The 11,247-nt window shown below is 38.0% G+C and overlaps 1 protein-coding gene across 7 annotated transcripts in view; it reads right to left on the minus strand.

The window, feature by feature from the left end:
• Positions 1-3,338, minus strand: part of EYA1 (EYA transcriptional coactivator and phosphatase 1) — an 89,890-nt gene extending 86,552 nt beyond the window's left edge. For 5 of the 7 annotated variants that reach the window (XM_070747925.1, XM_070747922.1, XM_070747920.1 and 2 more), the window contains exon 1: positions 2,487-2,737. The gene's annotated coding sequence lies outside the window, so the exon portion shown is untranslated. Of the gene's footprint in view, positions 1-2,486; positions 2,931-3,107 lie in introns of those variants that run through there. The other 2 variants (XM_070747923.1, XM_070747924.1) reach the window with 2 other exon arrangements.
• Between the last annotated feature and the right edge of the window lie 7,909 nt (positions 3,339-11,247).

Consider the following 11,247-nt stretch of genomic DNA (forward strand, 5'->3'; position numbering starts at 1 on the left):
TTAGTTACTTTTTTCAAATATTCCCCTTTAAAAAAATGATTTTTGAGAGTTACCAATGTTGCCGTTTCAAACAGAGTTACTTTAAAATTACAGTACTTTATAATGAATGTATCAAAAATGCATGAATTATTAAAACTGGTTTAACTAGCATTGGATCTTCACCCAACAGATATTGACATTCCTAATGAAATATATTGATACATGACTCAAATATAAAATTGAATTCTAGGTCTTCTGAAATAGACATGAAAGTCAAAATAAAATATTTTGATTTGCACAAAATGGATCTTTCTTTTGATAAATATATATACAATATCTGCTCTTGAATCAGGGATCTAATTCTATGAATAATATCAAAAACATCAACAAGCCATTCCTCCATTTTTTCTTTGCCATTTGGAACCATGTACTTCCATGCTGCATTTATGAAAAATGAAATAATGGCTTGTTTTATAAATCTGTCACTGTGCAGGGATTCAGCTTCCAAAGGTATACAGTATACACAAGTAATTTAAAGAGACTACTACAACCCAAATAGTATCAAGATTTAAATAACACATATTTTGTTTTAAACAAATATTGTGACATGGATTAACAAAAACTATAATCTTTTCAGAAAAATAAGAAAAAAATGAGCAATATTAAAATGCATAACATGGGGTATGTTTTAAATAAAAATGTAAATATAAATAAAACACTCTAATTTCTAGAATACTATTCTTAAAATTTGTCAGTTTAATTTTTATTTTCCAGAAAAATATATTTATCTGATTTAAATATTATTCAAACTCTTAATTCAGATTTTATCATTTTCCTTGTAAGTGCACTCACAGTGTTATCTGAGGCTAATTTAACATGATTATGGTTTGAGTATTTTAAACATCTGGTTATAAAATAGGTCAAAAATGAAACTTACATTTTTTATGAATGATGAAATTCAGAAGCTTCATATAAATGTAGTGTACTAATGGTAGTTAATTGTAAGCATTTAGTTTCCAGAAATACAAAATGTTTTACATTATAATTATGCCAGGTAGCTTGATAAAGTCATCCTTTAATGCTCAGCAATTTTTTCAGGATTTCCTCCTTCAGAGTAAGCTGTCAAAATTTCTGCCACACATCCTTCCTCCAAATTTATTTTCTTTCCTTCTGAATTGTCTTTCACCAATTCGAGGATCTTTTTTTTAAAACAAATCACTCATCACTGGGTTATTTATTTTCAGTGACCCGCGAACACTTGAGAAAACTAAACAGTCATATCAAGCAAATTGAACACAATAAATGCTTTAGAAGCACAGAACGTATGGTTTGAAAGACGTCTACATAAAGACGTCAGCCAAATTTTATGGCAAAAAAATTGTGTGACGTACATTACATACATTAGGTATTAACAGGGAGGGGAGAAAGAAGAAATGTGCATCTTATCCCTTGATGGGGGAAATCCCTTAAGTTGCTTGGAAAGCTTGTTTTTGCAATATAGGGCACTCTTGCGGGTGACTTCCTTATAGAGCTTCAGCAGGGATATCTATCTATCTATCTATCCATCTATCTATCTATGTTTGTATATGTGAGCATATGTATGTATGCTCTACGAAAACAAAAATCTACGAAAACATATATATATATATATATATACACACACACACACACACACACACACACACACGCACACACATGCACACATACATACACATATGTATCTATCTATCTATCTATATATATATATATGTATATATATATAGATAGATATATATATATGTCACATGTTTAAGCTGAATTTGAAAATTAAAGGAGACTAGGATAGATCTACATATATATATGTAGATTGTTCTGAGTTCGGGTTTTGCCCCGTGTAATATTTTGAATGTCTATGCGACGTTTTGGTGAAATCACATAATTTCACCGAAACATCGCATAGACATTCAAAATATTACACGGGGCAAAACCCGAACTCAGAACAATCTACATACATATACCCGTGAAAATGTACAAAAACAAATATATATACACACACATACATATATATGCACGAGTAAAAGTTAGAGCCCCCCCTTCCCATATATATATTCACACAGTATATGTATGTGTATATATTTTATATATATATGTCTGTGTGGGGGGGTGTATTACTTATATATATATGAGTAAATATATATACATATTTACATATATAGATATATGAGTAAAACAGTGAGAGACCCCCCCTTCCCTATATATATATGTGAGTAAATATGTATATATATTTACTCATATATATATGAGTAATACACCCACACAGAGACATATATATAAAATGTGGGAAGGGGGGCTTCTCACTGTTTTACTCAGATTGTTGGGGACAATATGCTGATCCTGTAAACCGCTTAGAGGGCTGTAAAAGCACAGTGAAGGGGTATACAAGTCTAAACGCTATTGCTGCTGCTATTTACAAGAAGGAACAGTTGTCAAATCCACGTAGTTTTCGAAACAGCCAGGTTTGTACTTACAGCGAACGGCTTTGCAGCATCCACCCGGGTTAGGCGCTCCCTTCACGCGAACCAACCAGTGTTGCTCACATCGTTTTATTCTCAAAATCCCAAAAGCCCGCGCCGGTCGAAAGACAAACCAGGAACCCCTGAGCCACTCCAAGCGCAGCCTAGAAGCGCCGCTTCGCTCTGGAGGACAGTTTCGCGTTCAGGGCAAAGGAGCGGGTGAGTGGGTGACTTCTGCTGCTGCCGCCGCCGCCGCCGCGGGCTGTGCTTGCCAAGCGTCTGTGTGAGGCAAAGGGGAGAGAGAGTGAGGTGGTGGCGGCGGCGGGAGGGGCGGGGAGGGCGAGGGGGGCCTTCGGGTCTCCAGAGCGAAATTGAAAACAGCCAACGAGGACTTTCCCAGGAAGGCTTAAAGTCGGAAGCGGCACTGAGGGCTCCGTCCGCAGCGGCGCCCAGTTCCCCAAAAGCGGCGCGCGCCTTAAGTTCCCGCTCAAATCCTCCCCTCAGCCCAAGCAAGGCGCTCGCTCGCTCGCTCGCTCTTCGGCTCTCTGCAAACGCGGCCCGGAGATACGGTGGCTGAAGAGCAGACAAAGGAACAGCCCAAAACCTCGTCAGGGCGCTCGCTCGGTTGCCTCTTACCTTGGCCCAGGCTTGGTTGGAGGCCTGCCCCAAATCTAGCCCGGAGGCTTTTTCCGCCTTTCTCCCCCACCCACCCACCCCCGACAATACACCCTTCCTCGCGGCGACTCGTCCCCTAACCGCAGCTAGTCAGTCCCTCGCCCTTATTGGTTTGAACGGGCGAACAATCGAAGTCAGCCTCGGGGCTGGCTCGTCGGAGGCCACCTTTGCTGGCAAGCAATTTTGGTATGCAAATGAAGGATCCCGCGGCATGTGCATAAACAGCTGTGGGTGGTGGTGGAGGGGGGGGGGAGATGCAGCTGAGGGCGCCCTGTCAAGAAGCGGGCCGACGGGTTGGCTTCTTTCTTGCCGCGGAGGCACCGGGTGCTCCCGAGCCACGTAGAGCTTCGCAGAGCGGACGGCGCGGGAAAGCCCTCGCTGCAACCTTCCGAGCGGACTAGTCCGGGCGCCGGGTCCTTTAGCCGGGCACAGAGCTGGGAGGTGTGGATGGATTTAAACCCTCGGCCCGATCCCCAAAGCAGGCCACCAACCACGGCGCTCGCGGCACTCTCCAGATAGCAGAGGGCGATCCAGCAATAGACCAAATACTCCCGCATCTGCACTTGTTTTGGATGCGCGTCGGATTTTTGTCCCTGGTTGTTCCCTTAAAGGGGCAAAAATACGAAAGACAACGAGAAGGTTGAGCGCTTAAACCCCCTCGGCCGTGCTATCCTCCAGCAGTTTGACAGAATAAAACCAGCAACCTTTTAACTGTTTTATAATAAAACGATTTAAATACATTTGGATTCAAACGTGGGGTGGGGGATTTATTGGAGGGGGGGATTAATTCTGCGTCATCCTTATTTCTACTCATTTTTTTCTGCGCAGTGACTCTAATATTTGTTTCTGTAGTTGCCTTTGGGTATGTTAAATATTTAAAATTGAATGGGAATACTTTAGAAGCTATTTTTAAACCTAATTCTTAGGTAAGACAATTGTCTAAAATCCAGATAGAGAATGTATGTTGGTTTGAGCAATTTAAGCAATCTGAGAATAGACACTTATTTCGAAATTAATACTGGTCCAATTCCAATACAAATAAGATACTATCAAGATTTTTCAAAATGTTTGTTAAAACATGGTAAAATATCTGTAGAAACTCTTTTTGACTGAAGGGTATAGTTAGTGCCTGAAATGTATTGCAACATGAAGTAATATAAGTATACAGTTGAATATTGGAATATTGTTACAAAGTTAGCTTCAAATTAAGTTTGTTATAAATAAAAACTTATAACCTCAACATACTTCACAAAAATATTGTGCAATGTCCAGCTTACATATTTTCAGAAAAAATACATTGGGTAAACTTTCCACAAGGCAAGGAAATTGTGCTATGACAGCCTTGAGCAGAATTCTGGTTGCTTAGTGAAGGCAAAAAAAATCATGATAGACACTTCCATATATGGAAGGTTAAGGTCAAAATCCACATGTCTGTTAGGTCTGTCTCTGTGGCATGACACATATATTCACAATATATCCCCTCTTTTCATTCATATGTTTGAAGTAGAATTTGCAATGTTATATTAAACTGCATTGCCAATAAAATCAAGCAATATTTTAACTGAAGGTTTTACTAAGATGAAATACTTTTAGGATGACATAGAATGCTCCTTATTTTGGGAGTTCTTTTCATAAGTAATTTATTTAACTAATTTGGAGTAATATACAGTGGTACCTCGAGATACGAGTTTAATTCGTTCCGGACCTGGGCTCTTAAGTCGAGCAGCTCTTATCTCGAACGACTTTTCCCCATAGGAATTAATGTAAATAATTTTAATTGGTTCCAGCCCTCAAAAAACTCACAAAGTTAGTCTAAATTATGCAGAAAGACATGTTTTTAATGAAGAAATGTACATGTACATATAAATGAATAATGAAGTTTCTTTCACTTAACTTGTAAACTTTCTTAAACTTTTAAATTTACATATGTTCAACTTCTCTGCCACCCAATCCTGTAGGACAGAGGTCCCCAACCCTTTTTGCACCAGGGACCGGCTTTAAGCGATCAAGAGAGGAATGGGTGAATGAATGGACGGAGGGTGGGAAGGAAGGAAGGAAAGAGGGAAGGGACAGGAACAGAGGAAGGAAGCAAGGAAACGTATGAAAGGGGAGAGTAAGAGAGGAATGAGTGAAGGGAGGGAGGGAGGGAAGAAGGTGGGAAGGAGAAAGAAAAGAAGAAATAGAGGAAGGGAAGGTAAAAGAGAGAAAGAAAAAGAGCAAGAAAGAAAGAAAGAAAGAAAGAAAGAAAGGGGGAAGGGACAGGAACAGAGGAAGGAAGCAAGGAAACTTATGAAAGGGGAGAGTAAGAGAGGAATGAGTGAAGGGAGGGAGGGAGGGAAGAAGGTGGGAAGGAGAAAGAAAAGAAGAAATAGAGGAAGGGAAGGTAAAAGAGAGAAAGAAAAAGAGCAAGAAAGAAAGCTGCAAGCACCCCCCCGAGCCCCCCAGGCCGGCTGCAACCTTTTAAAACACGCGCGCCGCTTCGCAGCTGTCTCCTGAAGCCAAACGCGGAAGTTAGCGTTTGGCTTCAGGAGACAGCTCCTTGGCGCTTGTATCTCGAATTTGGGCTTGTAAGTAGAACAAAAATATCTCTCCCCTCCCAGCTCTTATCTCGAGTTGCTCTTAAGTAGAGCAGCTCTTATGTCGGGGTTCCACTGTATACAGTAATGTCTTATTTCTGAAACATATGGTTATACAAACTATTGGAAAAAGGTTTTATATATTTTTTGAAACACACATATAATGAATTTTTCTCAAAAGGCAAGAAAGAATAGAACAATATGGCAAACACTTTATATACCAACAATATACCAACCACACTTTTTAATAATACAGTTCTATTATGTCCAATTCAGTTTACTGAGCGTTAAAACCAAGAATGTGAGTGTAGGATTGAAACCAAATTTTTAGAAGCTGTTTTAAAATGTTTATCTTATCAATGACAATACAATATTAGTTAGACATTTTTCATTTTTCAGTGTTACAAATCAATAGTAACTTTATGTACTCTATTTAAATCATGTTTATTTATATATGTTTAATGATTAAGCTATAAGCTATCTCAAATAAGACAGGTGCATATAGATCTGAAAATAACGATCTGTTTTCAATTTGTATTATTGAGTAAAACAATGATGTACTGTATACTTATTATATATTGATAACTAATATGTTGCTAAACAATTATACTTCTGTGCTAGCAAATATTTAATAAAGTGTTAAATTTGGTAGTAGCATCAGAAATTGTATTTTATTGCTAACATTTGTTTTAATACATTGCTTTTCAGCAATTAGCCACCTACAATACCATTATCTGAAGAGAATAGAGTTTTGAGTATTTGATTTCATCATGTCTTCATAGTAGAAGTTCTTGCGCTTATTGTCTTTTTATAATTTGACTGTATATTCTTTTGTGGGAGGAGTGTTAACTATTACAGTGAACCCTCGAGTTTCGCGTCCTCAAGGATCGCGAAAGGGCTATTTCGCTAGTTTGCAACCCGGAAGTAAACTCCACCATCTGCGCATGCGTGCCCTTCCATGTGTTCCCAAGCGCGCGCGCTTTCCCCAGCAACGCGCGCGCGGTGGGGACTCCCTAGATCCGCTACCCAGCTGGGTAGCGAAGCTGGGATGTTCCCAAGCGCGCGCGCTTTCCCCAGCAACGCGCGCGCGGTGGGGACTCCCTAGATCCGCTACCCAGCTGGGTAGCGAAGCTGGGATGTTCCCAAGCGCGCGCGCTTTCCCCAGCAACGCGCGCGGGGTGGGGACTCCCTAGATCCGCTACCCAGCTGGGTAGCGAAGCTGGGATGTTCCCAAGCGAGCGGGCACCCAGGGAAGCCGTTGCGCGAGCAACGGGGTGGGCAGGCAAAGGGCGGGCGGCAGTAGAAGCAAAAACACCATCTGCGCACGCGCAGATGGTGTTTTTACTTCCGCACCGCTACTTCGCTAAAAATCGATCATCGCGTGGAGTCCTGGAACGGAACCCTCGCGATGATCGAGGGTTCACTGTACTTCTCATTGATGCCTCCTCTTTGTCACTGAATATCCAATCCACACTCTCAAATTATACTACTTATGCATAACATATTTGGTAGCAAATTCTACTGAAATCAATGGGAGTGACTTAATATATTTAAAATCACAGTATCATATTTCGGTGAATTTCTTTGACCACTAAAGCATAGGGCCACTGCTTTCTCCCTATGACAATGCAGAATGCCATAAAACCATAATAAAGAGTAAATTTTATTTGCTTCCAAGGATGGTATGCTCCCATTCAAATATTCAAATTTTGGGGAAGTTTATACTATCTTTATGGAGTACACAAATCAGCAAGTATCACTAAGATACAGTACAAGAAAATGCTATTAAAATTAAGAAGTTGTTCTATGCTGCTGGACTAAATCAAGATTTTCTTGTCTGCTTGCTAGTACTACAAATATCAGAAGGGAACCATGCAGCCTAGGGTAACTTCCAGAGATGAAGAGAGAATGGTCTATCAGATATTCTTCCCAATTTGCATATGGAATATTGGGATTTGGCCTATGATGTCCAAAGCCACACAATCTGGAATCTTACATTTCAAATATTGAAAGAAGGGCAAAGACAGAATAAAGCAACCTCATATAGTATCTTGCTATCTTTGATAGTTTTAAAATAACAATGTTCATAAGCAGCTTTAATACTCAATGGAATCATTTTATGGGATGCATATTTGCACTAGCAATACTGTACATATATGGAAATATTACGGCATGGCTTACAATATTTCTTTTGTGAACACACCCAGAATATTAGAAGAAATATTAAGAAGGTATTCTTTTTCTCCCCTTAAAATATAAGTTCATATAAATGCTATTTAGACACATTCAAGCATTGACAGTACTGTATTCAATGAAATATTTTTGAACAGCTGTCCCTAGCGATATATCACAAAACTGCTTCTGAAATACTCTGAAGTTTCAAAACATGATGCTTCTGTTTGTAAATTTGCACAGGAGATATACGGAACTGACATATTACCAGTACCCTCAAGCAGATGCATTACTTGAAAGTTCTGATAAAAATGTATGCCAGATAAAATATGAAGATAATGATTAAGACAATTATTTTAATTTCAGAGTTTATTTCAATTCTATGAGATTCTGAAGTTACCTATATTGATCCAGCAATTCATTTTAGGCATAGTAGCAGAAATATGTACGTAACAACACATTTATTTTTAAAAAGCTGAATTGCTTCAAGTGATTGTTTAAGAGCAGATATAAACAAGTAGACTAAATTAGAGAAGGACAAACCTGCTATTTCTGTTTTCTAACTTTTTAAAATACCAAGTTCTATTTACTCCAGTTATGAAGAAATTTATAAATTTCAGGAGAGTGTTATTCAGAAAGCTAGATTTGAATGATATTACTCATACATTCTGGCCAAATTCAACAGTTAACCACACTTGATGTTGTAAAAAGCATCTGAACTCCAAATTTTAAGAGATAAATGTTCAACATGCTCCTTGGATAATAGGATTCCAAATTTTAAGAGATAAATGTTCAACATGCTCCTTGGATAATAGGATTCCAAATTTTAAGAGATAAATGTTCAACATGCTCCTTGGATAATAGGATTATTTTCTTTCATTCCCACTAGATTTTATTGTACCATCAACCTCTTTCCATTGTTTTTAATGTAAAGAACAAAAAAAATGTAATGACTGTTTATAAAGAAAAAAATGAACCAATGAAAATTTTTACTCATATTGTCGCAGAATGAAGATCCTTCCAAAAACCCCTAGTCCTTATGCTTATACTTAATTATAGAACATAAATCATGAGGCAAATTATTAATATAAACTGATTGATTTATTATTGATTAGTTATATATTTTTCCTTTCTCTTAAAGTGTTTCAGAATGTCTTTCTTTCAATAAAAAAAATAAAAAAAATCAGTTTGCCTAGTTTAAATATGATAGGATGGATTTACATATATAATTCAGATCTCATTCCTGACACTTTTTAAGTATTCCAAACTTCTCATAGTTCTTTTTTACCTGCCCAGCATCACAGTAAAGGGACAAAAGCTACAAGCAGTGGACCAATTTACATACCTTGGCAGCACCCTCTCCCGTGCAGTGACAATTGACATTGAGGTCAACTGCAGAATCACCAAGGCAAGCTCTGCATTTGGCAGGCTAATGACCAATGTGTGGAACCAACATGGAATAAGCCTTGATACAAAGCTCAAAGTCTACTGAGCAGTAGTGTTAACTATCCTGTTGGACTGTATACAGGAGACATGCTAAGAAATTGAACCACTTCCACATGATCTGGAACTTTTAAAGAAGATGTTGGATAACCATTTGTCTGAAGTAGTGTAGGTTCTCCTGCCCATGCAGAGGTTGGATTAGAAGATTTACAAGGTTACTTCCAACTCTGTTGTTGTTGTTGTTGTTGTTGTTGTTGTTGTTGTTGTTGTTATTATTATTATTATTATTATTATTATTATTATTATTATTATTATTATTTGCATCCGTAGAATTCAGAGGATCCGGTGACAGGATAAGGTCCTCTCCAGAACAGACCTGTCATCAGTTCCCACCCTGCTAATGAGAGCTCAGACACGCTGGGCAGGCCATGTTACTAAGATGCCAGACCATCATATCCCTAAACAGCTCCTCTATAGTGAGCTGTCTAAAGGAAAGCAATTGCATGAGGGACAAAGGAAGCGATGCAAAGACACGTTAAAAGCCTCCTTCAAGTCCTTCAATATCTTTTTTTAAAAAATATTTTTTTATTAAATTTTTATCACAACAAACAAACAAAAAATCTTAAAGGAAAAGTGCCCAACACCTATAACCCCTCCACCATTTAGGGGGTTAAATATCAACACCACCCCTGGGAAACCCTGGCACAAGATTGACCAACATGACACATACTGATCTACCAAGGCTGCCAGATATCTGAGGCCAGAAGAACATTCTTAGCAAAGCCAGAGCTTCAAATGCCCACACATTCTGCCCAATATGTGGCACAACATTTCGTGCCCATATAGGCCTTACCAGCCACCTACGGACATATCACATACAGCCCACAAACCATTAGAGGTCAAGGTCCTCTTAGAGCACGATGGATGAACATAAGTTACCATTAGGATAAATTTGATAGTTGTGACTTCTTTGCTTGTCTTGAGGAAAAATTGATGATATTGTGTTAATAAAGCTTGCAGAGCTAAAAAGTGCCTGACATTATCTTGAATTATATTTTCATAACCTAATTATATTTTCAACCTTAACCCTTTGAAATTGACAAAGCCATTACTTTTGTCAATGTGATTCTATAACATCATGTTACATTAAAGTCATACCCTATTGGAATCTATATGTGCTGTAAGTGTAATTCAATTTTTATCTATCAAGAACTTTTAAAATATAAATTGTTTCCAAAACAACATGTTTCAGTTACACTGATATGTAACAAATAGTAAAATAAGTTAGTATCATGATAAGTTGCCAGTTCAATTGTCAATAATTCATTTTTAATAAACCACTCACTGACCATTATTGTATATGTATATGTGTATGCATGTGTCCTTGTGTGTGTTTGTGTGTGTGTATATGTATAAGTACATATATATATATAATTATACAACAACCAAGTTATAATTATGAAACAGTTCATGGATTTTTATGAAAAAGACAAAGATTAGCATCCATGTGATCAGAATCCTGAAGTCTTTTAAAATATTCCAAAATATAAATTAAAAACATATTTCATCTTTAATAGGATCTAAGAACATTTAAAATAGATCTCAGCCATTGATTTTATAGTCTAATAAAATAACATAATTGGAAGGGACCTTGGAGGTCTTCTATTCCAACCGCCTGCTTAGGCAGGAAACCCTACACCACTTCAGACAAATGATTATCCAACATCTTCATAAAAACGTCCAGTGTTGGAGCATTCACAACTTCTGGAGGCAAGTTGTTCCACTGATGAATTATTCTAACTGTTGGGATATTTCTCCTTAGTTCTAAGTTGCTTCTCTCCTTTATTACTTTTCACCCATTGCTTCTCCTACTCTCAGGTGCTTTGAAGAGTAGATTCACTCCCTCTTGT

This window comes from Erythrolamprus reginae, chromosome 3 (genome assembly GCF_031021105.1).
Source record: "Erythrolamprus reginae isolate rEryReg1 chromosome 3, rEryReg1.hap1, whole genome shotgun sequence".
NCBI classification, from domain to species: Eukaryota; Metazoa; Chordata; class Lepidosauria; order Squamata; family Dipsadidae; genus Erythrolamprus; species Erythrolamprus reginae.